This window comes from Heptranchias perlo, chromosome 41, assembly GCF_035084215.1.
Source record: "Heptranchias perlo isolate sHepPer1 chromosome 41, sHepPer1.hap1, whole genome shotgun sequence".
NCBI lineage: Eukaryota > Metazoa > Chordata > Chondrichthyes > Hexanchiformes > Hexanchidae > Heptranchias > Heptranchias perlo.
The window spans coordinates 13309615-13331228 of NC_090365.1; the positions used below are offsets into that span (position 1 = coordinate 13309615).

Genomic DNA, 21614 nt, shown 5'->3' on the forward strand with positions numbered 1-21614 from the left:
TCACCGCCTCTGCTTCATGTGATGATTTTGCCGGGATTCAGGCTGCGGCCATGTTCCAGCACCATGTCCCAGAGACTGTTCTTCATGTGTGAGTCTGGACAGTCATTTCTGGCAAGTCGTTGGACCATGGAGAAGCATTGCAGCTGAGTCCAATCCAGTGCCCGATACACATCTTACAACAGGGGTTAATGGATAATGAACAGGAACAGGAGGAGGCCATTCAGCCCCTCGAGCCTGTTCTGCCATTCAGTTAGATCATGGCTGATCTGTATCTTAACTCCGTTTACCCGTCTTGGTTCCCTATCCCCTGCCTAACACAAAATCGATCAATCTCAGTTTTGAAATTTTCAATTGACCCCCAGCCTCGACAGCTTTTTGGGGGAGAGAGTTCCAGATTTCCACTCCCCTTTGTGTGAAGAAATGCTTCCTGACATCACCCCTGAACGGCCTGGCTCTAATTTTAAGGTTATGCCCCCTTGTTCTGGACTCCCCCCCACCAGAGGAAATAGTTTCTCTCTATTTACCCTATCAAATCCTTTAATCATCTTAAGCACTTCAATTAGATTAATTAATATTTTCCATACTCGAGGGAATACAAATCCAGTCTATGCAACCTGTCCTCCTAATTTAACACTTTTAGCCCCGGTATCATTCTGGTGAATCAGCGCTGCATCCCCTCCAAGGCCAATATATCCTTCCTGTGGTGCGGTGCCCAGAACTGAACTCATAGTATCTCCAGATGGGGTCTAACCAGAGCTCTGTACAACTGGAACATCACTTTCAACCCTTTGTATTCCAACTCACTTGAGATAAAGGCCAACATCCCATTCGCCTTTTTTCATTATTTTTTGTACATGTTCATCAGCTTTGGTGATTATTTAACAACAATGAGACTTTGTGCCTTTAAAGTGATACAGATCCACCTTATGCATTCTGCAATATAATTTCCTGTCCTTATTAACCGTCATGGGGTGGATTTTCAATGAACTGCTCGGGTTTAAAACTGGTTTGGCCGCCAGTTATAGAAACCGCCCAGGTTCTGCCTCTGTATCATCTAACATCTGGCAAGGCTGGCATTTATTGCCCGTCCCTATTTGCCCTTGAGGTGGGCCTTCTTCTTGAACCACCGCAGTCCGCATGGTGAAGGTGCTCTCGCAGTGTTGTTAGGGAGGGAGTTCCAGGATTTTGACCCAGCGACAATGTAGGAACGGCCAATATAAGGTGTCAGTCATGGCTCAGTGGGCAGCACTCTCGCCTCTGAGTCAGAAGGTTGTGAGTTTAAGCCCCACTCCAGAGACTTGAGCACAAAATCCAGGCTGACACTCCAGTGCAGTACTGAGGGAGGCGCTGAACTGTCGGAGGTGTCGTTAAACCAAGGCCCCGTCTGCCCTCTCAGGTGGACGTAAAAGATCCCGTGGCACTATTTCAAAGAAGAGCGGGGGAGTTCTTCCCGGTGTCCTGGCCAATATTTATCCCTCGACCAACATCACTAAAAACAGATTATCTGGTCATTATCATATTGCTGGGATCTTGCTGTGCGCAAATTAGCTGCCGCGTTTGCTACTTTACAACAGTGACTACACTTCAAAAACAATTCATTGGCTATAAAGCACTTTGGGATGTCCTGAGGTTGTGAAAGACGCTACATAAATGCAAGTCTTTCTTTCTTCTTAAGTCGGTGGGGTGTGTGCTGCCCTAGTCCTTCTAAGTGGTGGAGGTCGTGGGTTTGGGAGGTGCTGTCGAAGAAGCTTTGCTGAGTTGCTGCAGTCCTGTAGATGGTACACACTGCAGCCACGGTGCGCTGGTGGTGAAGGGAGTGAATGTTTAGGGTGGTGGATGGGGTGCCAATCAAGCGGGCTGCTTTGTCCTGGATGGTTTTGAGCTTCTTGAGTGTTGTTGGAGCTACACTCATCCAGACAAATAGAGAATATTCCATCACACTCCTGACTTGTGCCTTGCAGCTGGTGGAAAGGCTTTGGGGAGTCAGGAGGTGAGTCACTCGCCGCAGAATACCCAGCCTCTGACCTGCTCTTATAGCCACAGTATTTATGTGGCTGGTCCAGTTAAGTTTCTGGTCAATGGTGACCCCCAGGATGTTGATGGTGGGGGATTCGGCGATGGTAATGCCATTGAATGTCAAGGGGAGGTGGTTTGACTCTCTCTTGCTGGAGATGGTCATTGCCTGGCACTTAACATGAGCAGTGCCACAGGAGACCTGCTAGTATGTACGAAAAGCTTTGGATTAGTGCTGAAGGTTGTCGAGCAACAACGGCAAGCAGATGCTCAACGCAAAGGTATTTGTAGAGGAAAGAAAGAACCTGCATTTATATAGAGCCTTTGGACATCCCACAGCACTTTACAGCAAATGAAGCACTTTTGAAGTGCAGTCACTGTTGTGATGTAGGAAACGCAGCAGCCAATTTGTGCACAGCAAGATCCCACAAACAGCAATGTGATAATGACCAGATAATCTGATTTTGGTGATGGTGGTTGAGGGATAAATATTGGGGAGAACTCCCCTGCTCTTCTTCAAATAGTGGCTGCGGGATCTTTTACATCCACCTGAGGGGGCAGACGGGGCCTCAGTTTAACCCCTCATCCAAAAGACGGCACCTCCGACAGTACAACACTCCCTCAGTACTGCACTGACGTGTCAGCCTAGATTTTGTGCTCAAGTCTCTGGAGTGGGATATGCACAACCTTCTGACTCAGAGATAAGAGTGCTACCCACCGAGCCACAGCTAACACTTGTAGAAGTTTAGGAAACAAAACACTAATTACACAAGGCGATTCAGATTAATCAATGATGGTATTGTGCAGTTCTGTCTCTCAGGTATCAAATGTATAATTTGAATAATGAGGCAGAAAGACCAGAGACCAATAAAGAAGCAGCAGATGGCTGATGATGTTGGAACGATTGGATTTAGTAGAAGATCAGATCACGATAGATTTGAATATGAGAAAGGTTTGGCAGAGGCTTCTCCTGAATCAATTGCCACAGATGGTATTACAAAATACAAAAAGGACTTTGAGAAAACACTTGGAAAAGACAACTTGATGCAGCAGGCTCATGTGGGAGAATGTGCGTCAAGGAGTACTTTAATTTTACATTATGGGATGGAATCGGGGCACGAGAAATCACTTCAGACTGTCGTGGTCAATTCACCACTAACATCTAAATACTGGTGGTGAGGAATAAAAATTGCAATAAAATTCTATCTAGACCATTGTCAGTGACAGTTGACTTAATTTTATTCCTTTCTTCATCCTTTTAATCCGTTGTTCTTCTTTTTCCATTTGGTTTTCTCCCCTCTTCTCCTGAAGGCGCTGATTTGTTCTGGGGTACAGGTCTACAGGGGCCGTCAACCCTCGAGCACCTCACCCTTACGAGCCCAGACTTTTTAAGCCCCTGATTTTGACTCCCCCTCCCCCATGCCCGATGAGAACGTCTTCTCGCATTTTCAACAGTTGTGAGGCCCTCACCCTGGGCAGTTCAAGGGTCACGCTGACAGACCAAGGCCGGGGTCTGATTACCTCATTTAGACCCCGACTCTATTTATAGCACTTTCCACGTTCGATGCCTGGTTCCGGCCTGGTTCGGAACAGTGGGCCCAGGAGATGGCCGAGAAGGTGAGTGCCTTTATTTTTGAAGGTTTCCTTGTGAGCAGGGGTACTCCTCCGGGCCACACTATGAAACCTGGACCTCTCCTGCCCCTGAATGCTCCCCGTCTTCCCCTACAGTGTCCGCTCACAACCCCTTCCTCCCCCTCCCTCTCCTCCCTCTCCACTCCCTCCCGGCCCCTGCTTCACTCCCGGGGAATGTTCCACCTCCCCACCACCACTGGCCTCCACATCATTCTCGCTGGGTTTGGGCGGGAGTCAGGCCTGGACTAAGGAAATGAGAGCGGAGAGTTAAAACGGACCACGCCCCCGACCCCACTTTGACCTCTTAAGTGTCCGCACTGTAGGAGGCATCACAGGCCTCACCTGACATCCAGGCACATGTGCTTTCCAGCAGGGAACAGCAGAAACCATGGGTGACGGTTCCCTTCCCAAGCCCAGAGACCTGAGGCCTATTATTACGCCCCAATTCCTGCTGCCTTGGCTGACTGATTCAGCACAGACTGAGGATTCACCCTGGGACCTGCCTGGCCTGTATGACTCAGCTCCCCAACTAGTGGTGCAGTACTGACTGAACTGTAGGCTGAGATTCTGCTTTGTTTTCTTCCTCCAGTGGTGTTTGCTGCTACCCGTACTGTCGAGCACTACTGTATAAGACACGTAGAGCATTTTAACTTTTAAAAATTTCATTCTTGGGATGTGGGCATCGCTGGCAAGGCCGGCATTTATTGCCCATCCCTAGTTGCCCCTTGAGAAGGTGGTGGTGAGCCGCCTTCTTGAACCGCTGCAGTCCGTGTGGTGACGGTTCTCCCACAGTGCTGTTAGGGAGGGAGTTCCAGGATTTTGACCCAGCGACGATGAAGGGATGGCCGATATATTTCCAAGTCGGGATGGTGTGTGACTTGGAGGGGGATTTGAAGATGATGCTTTTCCCATGCACCTACTGCTCTTGTTCTTGTAGGTGGTAGACGGTAAGAAACGGTGCTAAGGTTAAAATGATGGTCTGTCTGCCTGTTCAGGTGGACAAAAGAAGATCCCATGGCCATAGCAAGATCTCCCAGTGTCTTGGCCAACATCCCTCTCTCAGCCAACACCACCAGAAACCGATTAAAGGGACGTTCTTCTCATTTGCTTTTTGTAGGACCTTGCTAAGTGCAAATTGGTTGTTGCAAAACAACATAACAGCAGTAAACTTCAAAAGTAATTAATTGGTTGATAAGTGCTTCAGCACATCCTGAGGACACGATAAAGCACTAAAGGAATGTTAGCTCTTCGCTCTGCTGCCCAGTATTGGTGTCTTTTTGCCAAAGATATTTAATTCCAAACCATTTACCTATTAACCTGGCTATCGAGTTAAGTGATAACCTGTAGAACTGATGGGGCCTGAGAAGGGCTGTGGATCTGAGGTGAGATTCATCATTGTTTTTTCAGAAAAGATTACAGGATTGGGATCAAAGAGTTAAGTGTTTTAAAGTAAAAGCCCCGACTATAAAACCACTCACCTTTTTTGACCTGAGTACCTGAGAAAACCGTCAGACCAATTAGTTATTAGCCCTTGGCCAAAGCGATGACTGCAGTCTATTCCCAGCTGTACATTGAGCTCAAGGTGTAAGATGGAGGCCTGACTCTGAGGCCCATTTGTTGCTGGAAAGATTCAACACCAGCCATAGTGGAATTACCACATCTGGCCAAATCCAAAACAAGACAAGGGTGGGGTGGGTGGGTGCGCAAGATGTGGGCAAAGCACAGGGGGAGATCCTGGAGTGAGTTCTGAGCTTTGCTTTGTTGATGAGGAAAAGGAAGTGAAAGTTTTGATGATTGAAGTCTCTAGGCCATGGGGCACGGAATGAATTGGATTCCTCTTTAAGTATTAGACTTTTAGGGGTGGATTTTTGTCTTTAATGCCTAGGTTTAAATCATTGCCTCACAGAGGAAAAGTGGGTGGGGAGAATCCCATGGCTGCACGGGGCCTGTCTGATTTCCCTTCCATTCATTTCAGCGGAGGGAGGATCAGGCTGCCTCCATTGTGTTCATGCGATTCCTCCCTGTCCCATCTTCCTCTCCGCACTGAGTCCAGGCACTAAAGGCCAGCTTATAGTTTACATTTTGTAGATCCGCTGGTGTGAACCTGGGCAGTTGGCAACACTGAGTCCTCAAACAGTCTCAACTCCAGGTAGACCTGGCTCTCCCTCCATATCTGTGTGGAGTCCTTTGCAAAACTGTTTAATCTCTCGGCCAGATTTTGCTGTCAAATAACAGTGAGGATAATGGCACTTGCTGTTAATGGTACAGCAAATGGTACAGCAACTTCGGGTGAGGGGCTGATGCTCAGTTAAGTTGCTCTCCGAGATTTTTTAACTTCTCCTTTCTATCTCTTTTTTCTCTTAATCCACTCTTTCTTTACCTCTCTTTATTTCTCTTTCTGATTCTGATTTGACATTGAATTCACCCACTCTAATTTACACTTCCTTCTCAGTCCTTGCGCTGTTAATTTCACAATCCTTCAATCTGTTTGGTTAAGGAGATACCCAGTTGCTTGCCCCGTTCACTCAGGTCCCAGACGCCCTGATCGCGGCGTCGTTGTCAGCTCGCACTTTCAGCAACTTGCCGCACAAAAATTGTAAAAACCTGAACGTGCAAGGGCAAGTCTAACTAACAGCAGTCGCAAAGCCAGCATTTATTGCCCATCCCTAGTTGCCCCTCGAGAAGGTGGTGGTGAGCCGCCTTCTTGAACCGCCGCAGTCCGTGTGGTGAAGGTTCTCCCACAGTGCTGTTAGGTAGGAAGTTCCAGGATTTTGACGATGAAGGAACAGCGATATACGTCCAAGTCGGGATGGTGTACAACTTGGAAGGGTACTTGGATGTGATGGTGTTCTCATGCACCTGTTGCCCTGGTCCTTCTAGGTGGTGGAGGCCTCGGGTTTGGGAGGTGCTGCCGACGGAACCTTGGCGAGTTGCTGCAGTCCTGTAGATAGTACACACTGCAGCCACGGTGCGCCGGTGGTGGAGGGAGTGGATATTTACACCAATGGATGGGTTGCCATTTACTTGTAAACAAATAGCTGTAACATGAAATGGAATAAACCATATCTCTTGTCACTTTCGTTCCGTCAAAGGTCTCTAAACTCTAGAGAACATCTGCCTGGAATTTCTCTGAGGGTTGTCCTGATCTACTGCCACAATTCGGCAGGAACCCTGGAGTTATATACAGACAGTCATCCTAAACAAATGAACACACATTTCTGTCAGTCTTCACTCAATACCCTTGGGTATTGGAGAGAAAGTTCTCGGTGTTCCATTCTGGGGAGTCATCCCTGTGATTACTCATTCCTGTGAGGAGGTTGAATAAATCACAAATGATTAAAAAAAAAGTCTCTTGGAAGTGAGTGGGGATGATGGGCTAAATGACTCATATTTTGTGCCACACTTTCCTTATTTCTTTCCACTTTTCTGTCAGTTTTCTGCTCATGAAAGGTGAGGGATGTTAGAGCTGGGAAATGGAACACTTCCTATATCAGGCAATTAGTGCCAGTGTAAAGTACTCCCAGGTAAATGTGGCAGAGTTAGTAAAGCCTCTGCTCTGCCTCAACCTAACCTAACCCCAGAAGAGAAAAGAAAGACTTGCATTTATCTAGCACCTTTCACGTCCTCAGGACATCCCAAAGTGCCTCTCAGCCAAACAGCACTGAGGCAAATGACCATAGAAACATAGAAAATAGGAGCAGGAGTAGGCCATTCGGCCCTTCGAGCCTGCTCCGCCATTCATTATGATCATGGGCTGATCCTCTATCTCAATACCATATTCCCGCTCTCTCCCCATATCCCTTGATGCCTTTTGTGTCTGGAAATCTATCTGGCTCCATCTTTTTTGGAGGTGTTGATTGAGGGAGAGATGTTGGCCAGGACACCAGGGAGAACTTCCCTGCCCTTCTTCAAATAGTGTTATAGTATCTGTTATGACCACTTGAGAGGGCAGACGGGGCCTTGGTTTAATGTATCATCCATAAGACGGCACCTCTGCCAATGCAGCACTTTCTCAGCGCTGCACTGAAGTGTCAGCCTAACTTAAGCTTTCAAATTCCTGGAGTGGGGCTTGAACCCAGAACTTTCTGACTCTAGAGTGCTACCACTGGGCCATGCTGACGAGAGCAACGTTTACTTGCACTAGTGTGACAGTTCCTATCCCACCAATCCATTCTGAGTCAGGTTGTCAATTTATTGCCAATCAAGGGGACAGTTTTGGGGACTGTGGACCAATGTTCATTAATAATTGGATCGAGACTGCCCAAGGCCTTTTATAGCTGGTCTACTTTGATCCTATCAGCCTGAGCCAGATTATAACCAGATCCCAAAGGTGAAAGGGCAGTGTGTAACCTGTTGTACCACCCAGTGCCCCTTTAACTTCTGAAGGTGAGCACCCTGGCAGAAGGAGCTGTGAGGAGGAGGAAACAAAATAGTCCAGGTCCTATACAATCTTCAGTCTGGTTTATTGTCTAGTGAATAAGCTGGATACCCATAAAATGTTGACACAGCATTAATTCCACAAAGGGACAAAAGACACCTGATTACTTTCCTGTAATAGATTAAAGCTGAAATTCATTCTACAACAAATGTGATTACCAGAAAACACTTAGCAAGACACCAGTTTTTGTCCGATTTAATATGCAATTAGGAGTCCTTGTACCACTTACCGCAGATTTTTTTTGAAGATATAAAATCCTTTATATTTTATTTAGTATCAGCACGTTACAGCACAAGGAGGAGGCCATTCGGGCCATCGTGCCTGTGCCGGCTCTTTGAAAGAGCTATCCGATTAGTCCCACTTCCCCTGCTCTTTCCCCACAGCCCTGTAAATGTTTTCACTTCAAAGTATTTATCCAATTCCCTTTTGAAAGTTACTATTGAATCTGCTTCCACCGCCCTTTCAGGCAGCGCATTCCAGATCGTAACAACTCGCTGCGTAAAAGAATGTTTCCTCATGTCGCCTCTGTTTCTTTTGCCGATCACCTTAAATCTGTGTCTTCTGGTTACCGACCCTTCTACCACTGGAAACAATTTCTCCTTATTTACTCTATTAAAACCGTTCATGATTTTGAACACCTCTGTTAAACCTTCTCTTAACCTTCTCTGCTCTAAGGAGAACAATCCCGGCTTCTCCAGTCTCCCAACATAACTGAAGTCCCTCGTCCCCGGTACCATTCTAGTAAATCTCCTCTGCACCCTCTCCAAGGCCTTGACATTCTTCCTAAAGTGTGGTGTCATTGGGCCAAACACTGGCTGTGGGCAGATAGGTCCCTAACTTGTGTCAAGGGCCTCTGACCACACTGCTCAATGATAACCATTGGGTGGTGACTGTTCCCCTAGTATTCCCTCCCACTGCAGGGAAATGGCTGGCCTACACTGCCCTTCTCTAGAGGGGGTAGTAGAGGTGAAACGTCAGGGGTCGTAGGGTAAGACTACCAGGCTTAGTGATGATGCCCCCATGTTTCAATAGCCAACCAGCACTCACTGTCCAGGTTCACACATGAACAATGTCTATGTGGATAAGATACTGGGGACCGCTGGTACCTGTTAAACCATTTTCTAGCAAGAGTCAGCCCTCAACAGTGGAGAAGAGGCGAGATCATTAGAAAAAATATATAGTACTATAATGAATTACCCTTCCTCGCTGATTAATAAATTTGTTACTGGTTGTGACCGTACCCCCTTTCATACTGGCAAGTATTCAGGGCAGCTTTACCAACGTCACTTAAAAGAAACAGATGACCTGGATCTGATCATTATCTCATTGCTGTTTGTGGGACCTTGCTGTGCGCAAATTGTCTGCTGTGTTTCGTACATTACAACAGTGACTACGCTTAGAGAAAAGGTACTTCATTGGCTGTAAAGTGCTTTGGGATGTCCTGAGGTCCTGAATTACGTAGAAATACAGCATAGAAACAGGCCATTTGGCCCAACAGGTCTATACTGGTGTTTATGTTCCACATGAGCCATATAAATGTGTCTTTTATTCTTTCTTTATATCGATATAACTTGAATACTCCTACACATGTAGAATAGCAGAGGCGTACTCGACCCTGGGCACACATTGGACTTCATTATAACACTGTTAGTGATTATATAACAGGGACGTAATCACTGGGATCTCTAAGTTTATAGTTTTGCAGCCCACACTGAATCTTAGGGTTACTAATCTGTTGGCTTTGTATCCATCTACTGATTAGATTCACATCACACTCTGAGATCTTGAAGTGGGGCCAGACTACCCTGTTAATGTAAAAATTATACAGTGACTTTCCAATTAAAACGTTCACGCTGCATCATATTTTATCTAGACTGCTTGTAAGGAAAATAATAAACTGGGCGACACACGTTTTTAAAAAAAGACAGGGAATTAATACCTTGACACACTCCCTTGTTACTGAAAGTAGATAGTACTGCAAGAAAATGGATCATTTACGGTCTTTCACATGATATAAGAACAGAAAATGCTAGAAATGCACCTCTGGTAATGTCTGAAAAGAGACAAGTTAACCCTTCAGGTACAAATCCTTTTATGGATCTGTCGGAGAGTCTGTATCCAAAAAAGTCCGTTATCTTTTCCCTCTCTCTGCTTTATTTCTGAAACATTTAAGGAGTGCCTGTCCACTGGGGATGCCTTATAATTTTCGCTACATACTTCTGTTACTTTTCATCACAAGTGTGTACTAGACATGCTTGTTGACAGTTAAAATAGCCAGAAACATAGAACTGTGCGAGGGTTAATGCCATTCTGGAGTCATTTTATTCCAGTCTCATTCAGCCCAATGTATTTCTCTTTAGAGACAGCCAGCTCAAGCCCCTTTCCCCCTCTCTCCCCCTAACCCCCTTTGTCAGATTCTGCATTGAAGTCAGTTGGAGCCCGATTAGGGTTGTTCCATTGTGTCTCTGAGTTACTATTACACACACACACACACACACAGAGTGCAGCATCGATCCGGCTGGCTGGGTGGAGTCTGAATCCTAGGTGCAGTGCCACTCAAACCCTGTCAGCATTTTGCTGCAGTGTATGGTGTTACTGAATGGGAATTGTGGGAGTTGCAGAGCAGTCTCTCGCCTGCTCTCAGGGCTTCTTACACAGCGATCCATCCGAAGACACAGAACAAGAGAGAGAGACAGAGGCAGAGACAGAGGCAGAGGCAGCCGCCAGGGATTGGATTTTACGCTCAAAATCTTTCCAAGGGGAAAAAAAACCCAAGAAGAATTGAGAGAGATTAACGGTTAGTACTGCATTAATAATATTAAAATAAATCACCATTTCCAGCTAGTCATTCTGCCGCGTGTAAAAAAAAGCTTAGTTATTTCAGAAAATGAGAACTGGACAACTCTGCCTTTTAGATCCGATTGTATGTTTTCACCTAATTGACTGATTTTCAAACAACACAAATGTGCCAAGAGAAAATAACTCTGAAAACAGCATGGGGCAACATATATCAAAAGATAGAGCGGTCAGTTACTTGTCTAAGGCACTCGGCATTGTCTTATACAGGGGGTACCTTTATTGGGATTTAAAATATATTGGTATGTGCTTGGGGCTTTTGAAAGTGAAGCGGGCATCTGTCTGTTTATACGGTTTTTATTTTGCATTGATCTGGCTTTCTGTTTAAAAAGGGAAAAACGGTCCCGTCTGCTTATCATTAAAAAAGTACCAACAGTTAAAACTGCAGGTACCCCGTCTTAAAAGGTAGGAAGCCAGGTTCGGACCCTCTATAAGAGGACGTGGGGCAGCTGAGTTTCAGCTTGATCGAAATTCAGCTTTGTCTTTACAATTCAGTGATGTTTGGGTGGTCTGGAGATAATGTTCATTGGAGTTAGTTGTTTGAAATTGATATACAGGACATGAGACACCTGAGGTTTTCAGCACTGGAAAGGACTGAGCATGTGTGCCTGATATTGTACTAAGGTAGAAGTTCTTAATATTTATAATATGATAAACCTGCAATAAAATATAGTGTCAATATTGAGTGTATTGCATTGGCAACAGTAAAATAGATGATTACTTCTGTTCTGGTGCTAGTTTCAGAGCAGTGTGGCTGTTATGTTGAATGCTGTTGCTATGACATCAAACCAATAAAACTGGACCAACAAAGGGTCTCCAACGATCAGCCCCTTAACAGGTTATTATTAAAATTAAGTTGCTCCCCTCTTATCAAGTGAGCTATTCCACTTGATGACGCCATAAGCTGTTGAATGATGCAAAACTGTAGTGGACTTTCAGTTTAAGACGTCATCAATGGAACAGTCCATTGAGTGCAGAGGGAAGGGAGAAATGTTGATTTTGATTGAGTTAAAGTATAAAGATTCAGGATTTTAACTCTTCACTGTTAAGTTTTCAACTGTGACCAATGCTCTGGAGTCGTCAGAAGGTTGTTGGTTCGGGTCCCATTTCAGAGATTTGAGCACATAATCCAAGCTGACACTCCCAGCGCAGTACTGATGGACTGCTACACTGCCAGAGGTGCCGTCTTTTGGATGAGACCTTAAACCGAGACCCGTCTACTCTGTTGGGTGGACATAAAAGATTCAACAACCACTATTCGAGGAAGAGCAGGGGAGTTCTCCCCAGTGACCTGCCCAATATTTATCCCTCAACCAACATCACTAAAAACAGATTATCGAGTCATTATCTCAATGCTGTTTGTGGGATCTTGCTGTGTGCAAAATTTGCTGCCACATTTCCTACATTACAACAGTAACTACACTTCAAAAAGTATCATTGGCTGTAAAGCGCTTTGGGACATCCTGAGGTCATGAACGGCACTATATAAATGCGAATCTTTCTGATTATTCTTATTTACAGCTTGAAATCAATGGGATGAAAACTGGGCAGGTTGTACAACGGGTTGGGGGGGGGGGTTGTGGGGGTGGGGAGTGTGTCCGCTCTCCGCCAGATTCCTGCCCTGGTGGTGAGGAGAATTTCCCCGGAGTGTCCGGATAGGGATAGTATGAAGGGACTTTTCCAAGGTCTGTAGACAGACCTCCCCAATGGCTCACTTAGTCTACGCACAGTGTGGAACTGAGCCATGCAGACCAGGATGGCTCCAGGTTTGATCCAAGATCGATGCTTATTTAGCTTAGCTATAGTCAGGAGGCAGGAGTAGTATAATCCTCAAGATCCTGTACTATGGAGGGGAAAACTCAGCCAGATTTCCCCCTCCTCATCACTGAGTGGACATGTGTGGACATTGAGTGAGGACAAGGTCCAGCTTTGACGGGGGGCCCTCATGGTAGAATAGCCTGCTGACGCATAATTTCCAGGTTCTCTTAGGCAAGATAGTGAGAGATGCCTGCCTCCTGTGGAACGGTATGCCAGTACGAATCAGCGTCTTCGGAAGAAGGTGGGAGAAGACTGAAGTGAACAAAGTAAATGTAATGAGCATTAACTTGTAACCCTCCTCCTCCTTTATGTACTAAACATATCCATAGACATGGACAGGGAAGATAAACAACTGCATTGCTAAGAGATAATTGTACGGTATAAATGGGCAAACAGTAAAATCGAGTAGATTGTCTGTAGTTAGTCTTAGCTTGGTTCAGTTGTAGCGCTCTCCCCTCCCTGAGTCCAAATGTTGTAGCTTCAAGCTTCATTTACCGGATTTGAGCAAGTAACCTATCCTGATGCTTCAGTGCAGTGCTGAAGGAGTGCTGCACTGTTGGAGGTGCCGTCCTTCAGATGACAAGTTGATTGGAGTCCTCGTCCACCTTGCTGGATGGACATAAAAGATTCCATGGTACCGTTCGAGAAAGAGACGAGGTCTTCTCCCCAATGTCCTGGTCAACAGTTATCTCTCAACCAACAGATGAATTGTCCATTAATTCATTGCTGTTTGCTGCATCCCTTATTTATCTACATAACAACAGTGACTACACTTCAAAAGTAATTTAATGGCTGTGAAGTGCTTTGGGATGCCCTGAGGACATAATAGGCTCTATATAAATGCAAGTTCTTTCTTTCTAAGTATTGAATGAAATAACTTTTCAAAAAAAAAGATAATTTCACTCAAACTCAGAATCAACACATTGATCAAAGGGGACACAAAATGCAAAATGTAAACATTTCTCAGGGTAACGTAAGGTCACATTCAAACTGCAGCTTTGCCATGATATTCAAAATGGCTGCCTCTAGAATATTAGATTTTATACAACGACTTCGATAACTAAAAATCTTAAACATCTCAGAAGAAGTGTCAAAGATGATTAAAGGATTTGATAGGGTAGATAGAAAGAAACTATTTCCTCTGGTGGGGGAGTCCAGAACAAGGGGGCATAACCTTAAAATTAGAGCTAGGCCGTTCAGGGGTGACGTCAGGAAGCACTTCTTCACACAAAGGGGAGTGGAAATCTGGAACTCTCTCCCCCAAAAAGCTGTCGAGGCTGGGGGTCAATTGAAAATTTCAAAACTGAGATTGATCGATTTTTGTTGGGTAAGGGTATTAAGGGATATAGAACCAAGGCGGGTAGATGGAGTTAAGATACAGATCAGCCATGATCTAAATGAATGGCGGAACAGGCTCGAGGGGCTGAATGGCCTCCTCCACTCCTACGTTCCTAAATTCAACCTGTTAGCACGCACGTCAGTAAGCAAGTCAGTTGATTGCACTCTTATTCTGATATAATTAAAGATGGCGGATGCCACCATATTGGATTTTATTGCCCCTTGAGAACTCCCCACCAATTTGCTGTAATTACACCGCATTAAAGGGAGTAACTGACGTTCTGCTACTCTGTTCAGATTCTTAATCACCATTTATTTGTTTTTCCTATTTTCTCCCTTCTTTCCTGAAGGTGCTGATTCTTGCTGGGCACTCAGTGTATTTGTTAGTATCCAGTGCCAGTTTCTGTAAGTGGTGTATTACCCGGAGGTTATGTCGGGTTGGATAATTGCCTTTGCACAGGAAGCATCTGTCTTTGATGACACTTTACCCAGAATTCTTAGCACGTCATGACTAATATGGTCAATTATAGAATTCTTTGACTAAAAGAGCAAGGAATCAGAGCGCAATCTCAGGAGAAAAGTAAAAAGAGTATGTGAACAAATGGAGACTAATTCCACCCATTTAAACTGACAACACGCCCCTCTGTTGGGTTCAGATGGTCAAAGCAGTCAGCCATACAGCCCTGGGAAGTACCAGGTTCAATCCCTGGCTTGTATTGAGTTAGCTGGTCTCAGCTGGGCTGCTGGTAATGATGCTATAAATAGCCTCAGCATCCCTGGATTAGCAAGTGGAAAATTGACTAGTGTTCATGCTCTTGGCTGCAATCCAACGTGACTTCCTGTCTGAAGTAGATGTGCGTGGTCATTGGGTGAAGATAGAATTGGGGTTGGCTGCGATCAGCCCCCTTGCTCTATGCCGCTGCTCCTCGATTTTAAAATTCTCATCCTTGTTTTCAAATCCACCCATGGCCTCGCCCCACCCTATCTCTGTAACCTCCTCCAATCATACAACCCTCTGAGATCTCTGCGTTCCTCCAATTCTTGCCTATTTCGCATCCCCGATTTTAATCGCTCCATCATTGGCGGCCGTGCCTTCAGCTGCCTAGGCCCTAAGCTCTGGAATTCCCTCCCTAAACCTCTCTGCCTCTCTCTCCCCTCCTTTAAGACGCTCCTTAAAATCCACCTCTTTGACCAAACTTTTGGTCACCTGTGCTAATATCTCCTTATGTAGCTCGGTGTCAAATTTTGTTTGATAATCGCTCCTGTGAAGCGCCTTGGGGACGTTTCACCACGTTAAAGGCGCTATATAAATGCAAGTTGTTGTTGTTAAGTCTCACACGTAAAGAATGGCCATTTGTGACGAGGTACTAAAGGATTCTCGGCACCTAAGGAATTGTACCCCTGGAAGCAGCGAATGCCCTCAGGGAAGGTAAGAGGAGCAAACATTGGCACAAATAAAGGAAGGGAATTTTATTTTTGAGTAAATTGAACACAGCGATAAATCCTTGCTGTCCACTGCCAAAAAATATGCAGGGATGCCAAATTTATTGCTGCCTGTGCTCTGGGCAAGCAAGTCACATTATTTAATTTGCAGTCACACCATAACCATAAAGATCAGAAGCAATGTAGAGCCATTCAGTTGGCTGTGAAATTATTGGATGCATCATCTCCTGGGACAGTTGGGACTAATTGGGACCAGGGATTGCTCTTCAGTGTTGCTGTCCCAATTTATGTTTCTTCCAAGTTATTTCTGTCTCTGCTACTAATACTCTTGTCACATTAAACCAAGGCCCCTCTGTCCATTCATCTGATCGTTAAAGATCATGTGGAACTACTCGGAGAGAGCACGGAGCTCTTGCGATCTGGGCATCTTCCCTCCCTCAACGATTACCACTAAAAAGACTGTTTTTCACCTTGTTGCTGTTCGTGGGAGGCTGCTGGAGCAGATTGGCTGCTGCGTTTGCCTACGCAACAAGTCACTGCTCTCCGAAACTGTGTGGAGCGATTTGACAGCAACAATTTGCACTGACGTGGCACCTTTTAATGTAGTGTCCCATGGTGTTTTGCAATGAAGGCACTGGATACTAGGTTTGGGAGAAGGGTTAGCGAGGTTGACTGAAGGTATGGCTGGACATAGATGTTGAGGAGGCTTTTGAAGGGAGAGATGTGGCAAGGGAGAGGGGTTTAGGGAGACAACCCCGAACTGCTGTGCTGCTGTTGGTGGATTGGAGAAAGAGAGGTGGAGATGGACGCACAATGACACAGATTGAGAAGAGCACAGGGTGCAAGCTGGGATGTAGGGTTAATGAAGATTGCACAGGCAGGGTGGGGTAAGGCATGGAAGGATTTATAACTGAACAGAGCCAAGGATTTTGTAGTCAATGTGCTGAACGCAAGATACTGGTAGGAGGGTCAGTAACCAGAGGACATAAATTTAAGATAATTGGCAAAAGAACCGGAGGGGAGATGAGGAGAAATTTTTTTCATTTTGTTATGATCTGGAATGCGCTGCTTGAAAGGGCGGTGGAAGCAGGTTCAATAGTAACTTTCAAAAGGGAATTGGATAAATACTTGAAAAGGAAATTTTTCAGGGCTATGGGGAAAGTGCAGGGGAGTGGGACAAATTGGATAGCTCTTTCAAAGAGCCAGCACAAGCATGGTGGGCCGAATGGCCTCCTTCTGTGTTGTATGATTGCACGTGCACACGCGGAAAGCCCAGGGCTGTATTTCTTACTGACTGGTTCATCCTCTTTGATGTTTTCGGGCCTGGAAGTTGGAAAGGGCTGTCCTTAACGCTACTGCTTGAATTGGGGCACCAAGATCTGTTAGTATCAGCAACCTGGGATTTATGTAAATTAACGGGAACAGGGATTTAAACTTTATCTGTGGCCCTGAGACTCCGTGTGTCTGTGATGACAGGAATCGGGACATCGCCTGGCCTAGTTAAGATTAAATCCTCTCGAACGCAGAAAAACCTGATGACACGGCTTCAGCCGATGAATTGCTTTTGAAGTGTAGACACTGTTGTTATGTAGGCGAACATGGCACATTGTGAGACCGTCTCGTGTCGGTAGAGCTGTGAATTAAATTGGCTTTCAACAGGCATGAAGCCCACACAGCTACACAGAGCTGTCAACCTCGGGGAAACGACAGGAGTGAGATTGATTATAAACCTAATGGGGAGGGGGGTGGTGGGGGTGAGAATAACTGCTCTGGTCGCTAGGCGTAGTAACACAGTAAGCACTTTTGGAAAGAACCTTTCTTTCCACAGTAATCAGAGTAATTCTTTCTCCACAGGGTGGGGTTTGCTTTTTCAGAGTGACAAACCTTGAAATGTGTTGCACTTCCCTTATGTCCCCAATTCTCCCTCTTTCTCTGCCAAAGGACTTGACTCATCTTAGTGTGCTGACAGTCCTCTGGTACATCGCCTGAATGGACCAGTCTTCATGTGAGAGATGCAACAGTGAGCAGCAGGCTCTTTGACCATGAGAACGTCGTCACTGAGCCCAATCCTGTCCACGCCCAAACTCCATATTGCATGCACGTTTGAACAAGTGTCACTGGATGATGATCAGGAGCAGGAACCTTGGCTGATTTTTTTTCCCTCCCCCCCTCCTTAGTTCAGGGATCCTATGAGCAATTCCAGTGCCCGTCCAAACACACTGGCTAAGATCAGTTAACTCAGGACTTTAAATAAATGAATTTCACTCCGAATAAATGAAGCTCAACAGATCTGGACATTGCCCATGTCTCTCTAAGAGCACTAGAAAACAATGCAAGTTATTTATAATTTAGACAGATCTTTTGGGCATTGACATTTTGAAAACCTATATTGGTCTTCCATGGACATTTTGAAATGGACCTGTTTCAGTATGGTGAACTAGCCCCCACACTCAGATTTTATCACAGAGATTAAGTATAATCAGTGACATTGCGTTTGGTGTATGTTGAAATATTTTGCAATGGATTTGTGCCAACTTTTTATGACATCCTCTGAAAATCTTAGAGCCATCAACCATTCTGCCATGATAAGGGATCAGAGCCAAGACACAAGTTCATCGATGCCAAGTTCCATCAATCTCTGAAAGAGAGCCACTGCAGTAGTTTAACTACTTTTTAATGACCAGGGCTTTGTTCCTCCCAGTGATTTATTCCACACCAGCAACAAACCGATAATGACCCTACTGTGGGCTCAGCTGTCACTAGAGGGAGCAGGTTGATGTTCCACATCCGCTTCCACAGCTGAGCTGAGCAAGTTGGCAGCCTGTAGAGTCCGCTGCTATTTATGGATATTTATGTTTATTACCTCCAGACTTGACTACTCCAATGCTCTCCTGGCCGGCCTCCCATCTGCCACCCTCCATAAACTTGAGCTCATCCAAAACTCTGCTGCCCATATCCTGACTCTCACCAAGTCCTGTTCACCCATCACCCCTGCGCTCGCTGACCTGCATCGGCTCCATGGTCCGGCAATGCCTCAAATTTAAAATTCCCATCCTTGTTTTTAAATCTCTCCATGGCCTCGCCCCTCCCTCTCTCTGTAACCTCCTCCAGCCCTACAACCTTCCCAGATCTCTGCGCTCCTCCAATTCTGGCTTCTTGTTCATCCACGATTTTTATCGACCCACCATTGGCGGCCGTGCCTTCAGCCGCCTAGGTCCTAAGCTCTGGAATTCCCTCCCGAGACCTCTCAGCCTTTCTTCCTCTCTCTCCTCCTTTAAGACACTCCTTAAAACCTACCTCTTTACCTGTCCTAATATCTCTTTTTGTGGCTCGGTGTCAAATTTTATCTGATTACGCTCCTGTGAAGAGCCTCGGGACGTTTTGTTACGTTATAAATGCAAGTTGTTGTTATCGTTGCTCCTCAATAACATTTACCTCAAGCGGTGCAGGGAGCCTTTTGAGGACTTGCTCGATATCGTTGGAGGCTCCAGTGCTCCAAACTTCTTTTGTAGCAACAAAATAGTACAGATCGGCCATGATCTAATTAAATGGCGGAACAGAGTTGAGGGGCTGAATGGCCTCCTCCTGTTCCTATGTTCCAGCAGGGATGTGGCTGCCTCCATGGTGCAGGTCAGTAAAAAGAAAGAACTTGCATTTATATAGCGCCTTTCACAACTTCAGGATGTCTCAAAGTGCTTTACAGCCAATGAAATACTTTTTGAAGTGTAGTCACTGTTGTAATGTGGGAAACAAGGCAACCAATTTGCACACAGCAAGGTCCTACAAACAGCAATGAGATAATGACAAGATAATCTGCTTTTTGTGATAATGGTTGAGGGATAAATATTGGCCAGGACACCAGGGAGAACTCCCCTGCTTTTCTTCAAAATAGTGCCTTAGTATCTTTTACGTCCACCTGAGAGGGCAGATGGAACCTCTGTTTAATGTTTCATCTGAAAGTCAGCACCTCCGACAGTGCCGCACTCCCTCAGTACTTTATTGGAGTGTCAGCCTAGATTTTGTGCTCAAGTCTCTGGAGTGGGACTTGAACCCACAACCTTCTGACTCAGAGGTGAGGGTGCTACCACTGAGCCACGGCTGACGGTTCTAGGGCCATCTGCAACCCTCTGGTACCTGCCAGCGTTTGGCACCTCTCCCAGGCAACCATGTGAGTCTAAACAGTGAGCACTGACAGGCTTCCAACCATGGAAGGCTTCACAATCCAGCCCGATCTTATGCTTAATCGATATCCACAACTGGGCACAACCACTAGAAGGCAGTAGACAGTGTCAAAAGCATCCCTAGCTCTGCCCTGACTCTGATCAGCTATCTCGGCAGAGACCAGTGCCTGATCACGGGATCTTCCTGGTCAGGATGGCTCAGAGACTCACAGCCCCTTTGATGGAGTCATCGATGGTACAGCATTGCAGGCACCAGGAGTCCTGCATCGGAATTGCTACGATTGGAAAGTTGTTTTATACACACAGCAAAACTGGAAATGTCTTATTTTGTTTAACGCCCTGAAATGACCTGGCTGAATATTTGCCCCATTAATAGAGCTGCCACTCACTATGATGGTGATATGATCACCATTTCTCTCTCTCTCTCTTTATATCCAGGTTTCACACTATCGCACGTGAAAATTTCTGTGGCATACTTTTAAAAAAAAGTATAAAGAAAGAAAGCCAGGCATTTAGAATGTGATTTACTACTTAGTTACATAAAATGATTGAGTTCAACCTTTTATGCTTGAAAGTTCACATTCAATGCGCCACTTGCAAACAGTTCAAAAAACGTTACCATCTGTGTGTCTGAATAGAATTACACAGAATCTACAGCCCAGAAACAGGCCATTCGGCCCAACTGATCTATGCCAGTGTTTATACTCCACACGAGCCTCCTCCCACTATAATGACCTTGTCCCAATCTGCCCCCATATCACCCTATTCCCTGCTTCCTCATTTCTTCAGGCCCTTCAGGTCTGTAACAAATGCATTTACCAACTGACCCATCAGGGACCATAACCTTCAATTTTAGGTGCAATGTACATTCCAACCCCTGATGAACACTTAGGAACAGGAGGAGGCCATTCAGCCCCTCAAGCCTGTTCCGCCATTCAATTAGATCATGGCTGATCTGTATCTTAACTCCATTTACCCGCCTTGGTTCCCTATCCCTTAATACCCTTACCCAACAAAAATCCATCAGTCTCAGTTTTGACATTTTCAATTGACCCCCAGCCTCGACAGCTTTTTGGGGGAAGAGAGTTCCAGATTTCCACTCCCCTGTGAATAAATACGACTTGATTTCGCTCCTGAATGACCTAATTTTAAGGTTCTGCCCCCTTGTTCTGGAGGAAATGGGGCCGATCGAGAGAAACTATCAAATCCTTGTATCATTTTAAACGCACGCCTCATCCAAGGATAGTGATTTCCAATGCGACAATTCCTTTCCCTCAAATTCTGTTGATGAAGGCTGAACTCTCAACGGAATTGTGCACACCACAGATCTGGAGATTAAACACAGCGAGTGCTGTCAGCGGCACTTTAAAAACTGCCTCGCAAGATAATCTGATTTAATATTTTTGACAGGCTCAGAGTATTTCGATGTTACATTTGGTGACAGAGCAGGTAATTGGATGGGTTGAGGTGCAAATATTGCAGTTCCTAATGATGTCTCCCATGTGCCTGAGGTAACTGAGAGCTGATTAAATCAGACCAGGGGACTCAGTGCTAGCTTCAATAAACGGGATCGAATGCAGAGTGGCTCCAGTTTTATGAGACTGTGCATGAATTTCCTCCTGGAGATACCTTTCACACTTCCGCTTAAGGGAGATGGGGTGGAATTTCCCGGGCTTTTCTCCCCCTAGGTTGGCCTGGGTTTTTTTAAAAATCTGGTTTATTGCCTCTCCCAGGAGATCACCTGGCTTTCGGGTGGGGTGGGGAGTGTATATATTGTGATGCACGGGGCACCGCAATTGTGTGCGACAGGCTGGATGGACCAGAGGGTCTTTTGCTGTCTATCATTGTTTGTCTGCTGGAGCTTTCTCAGCCACGGGTGATGTAGAATTTACAAT

General features: G+C 45.6%; 1 protein-coding gene across 2 annotated transcripts in view; it reads left to right on the forward strand.

Moving 5' to 3' along the window:
• LOC137306070 (synaptosomal-associated protein 25-like) overlaps positions 1-21614 on the forward strand; it is a 271559-nt gene that overhangs the window by 173682 nt on the left and 76263 nt on the right. The window contains exon 1 of one of the 2 annotated variants that reach the window (XM_067975134.1): positions 10755-10880. The exons of the other annotated variant lie outside the window; for it this stretch is intronic. The gene's annotated coding sequence lies outside the window, so the exon portion shown is untranslated. Of the gene's footprint in view, positions 1-10754; positions 10881-21614 lie in introns of those variants that run through there. 2 annotated transcript variants of the gene reach the window in all.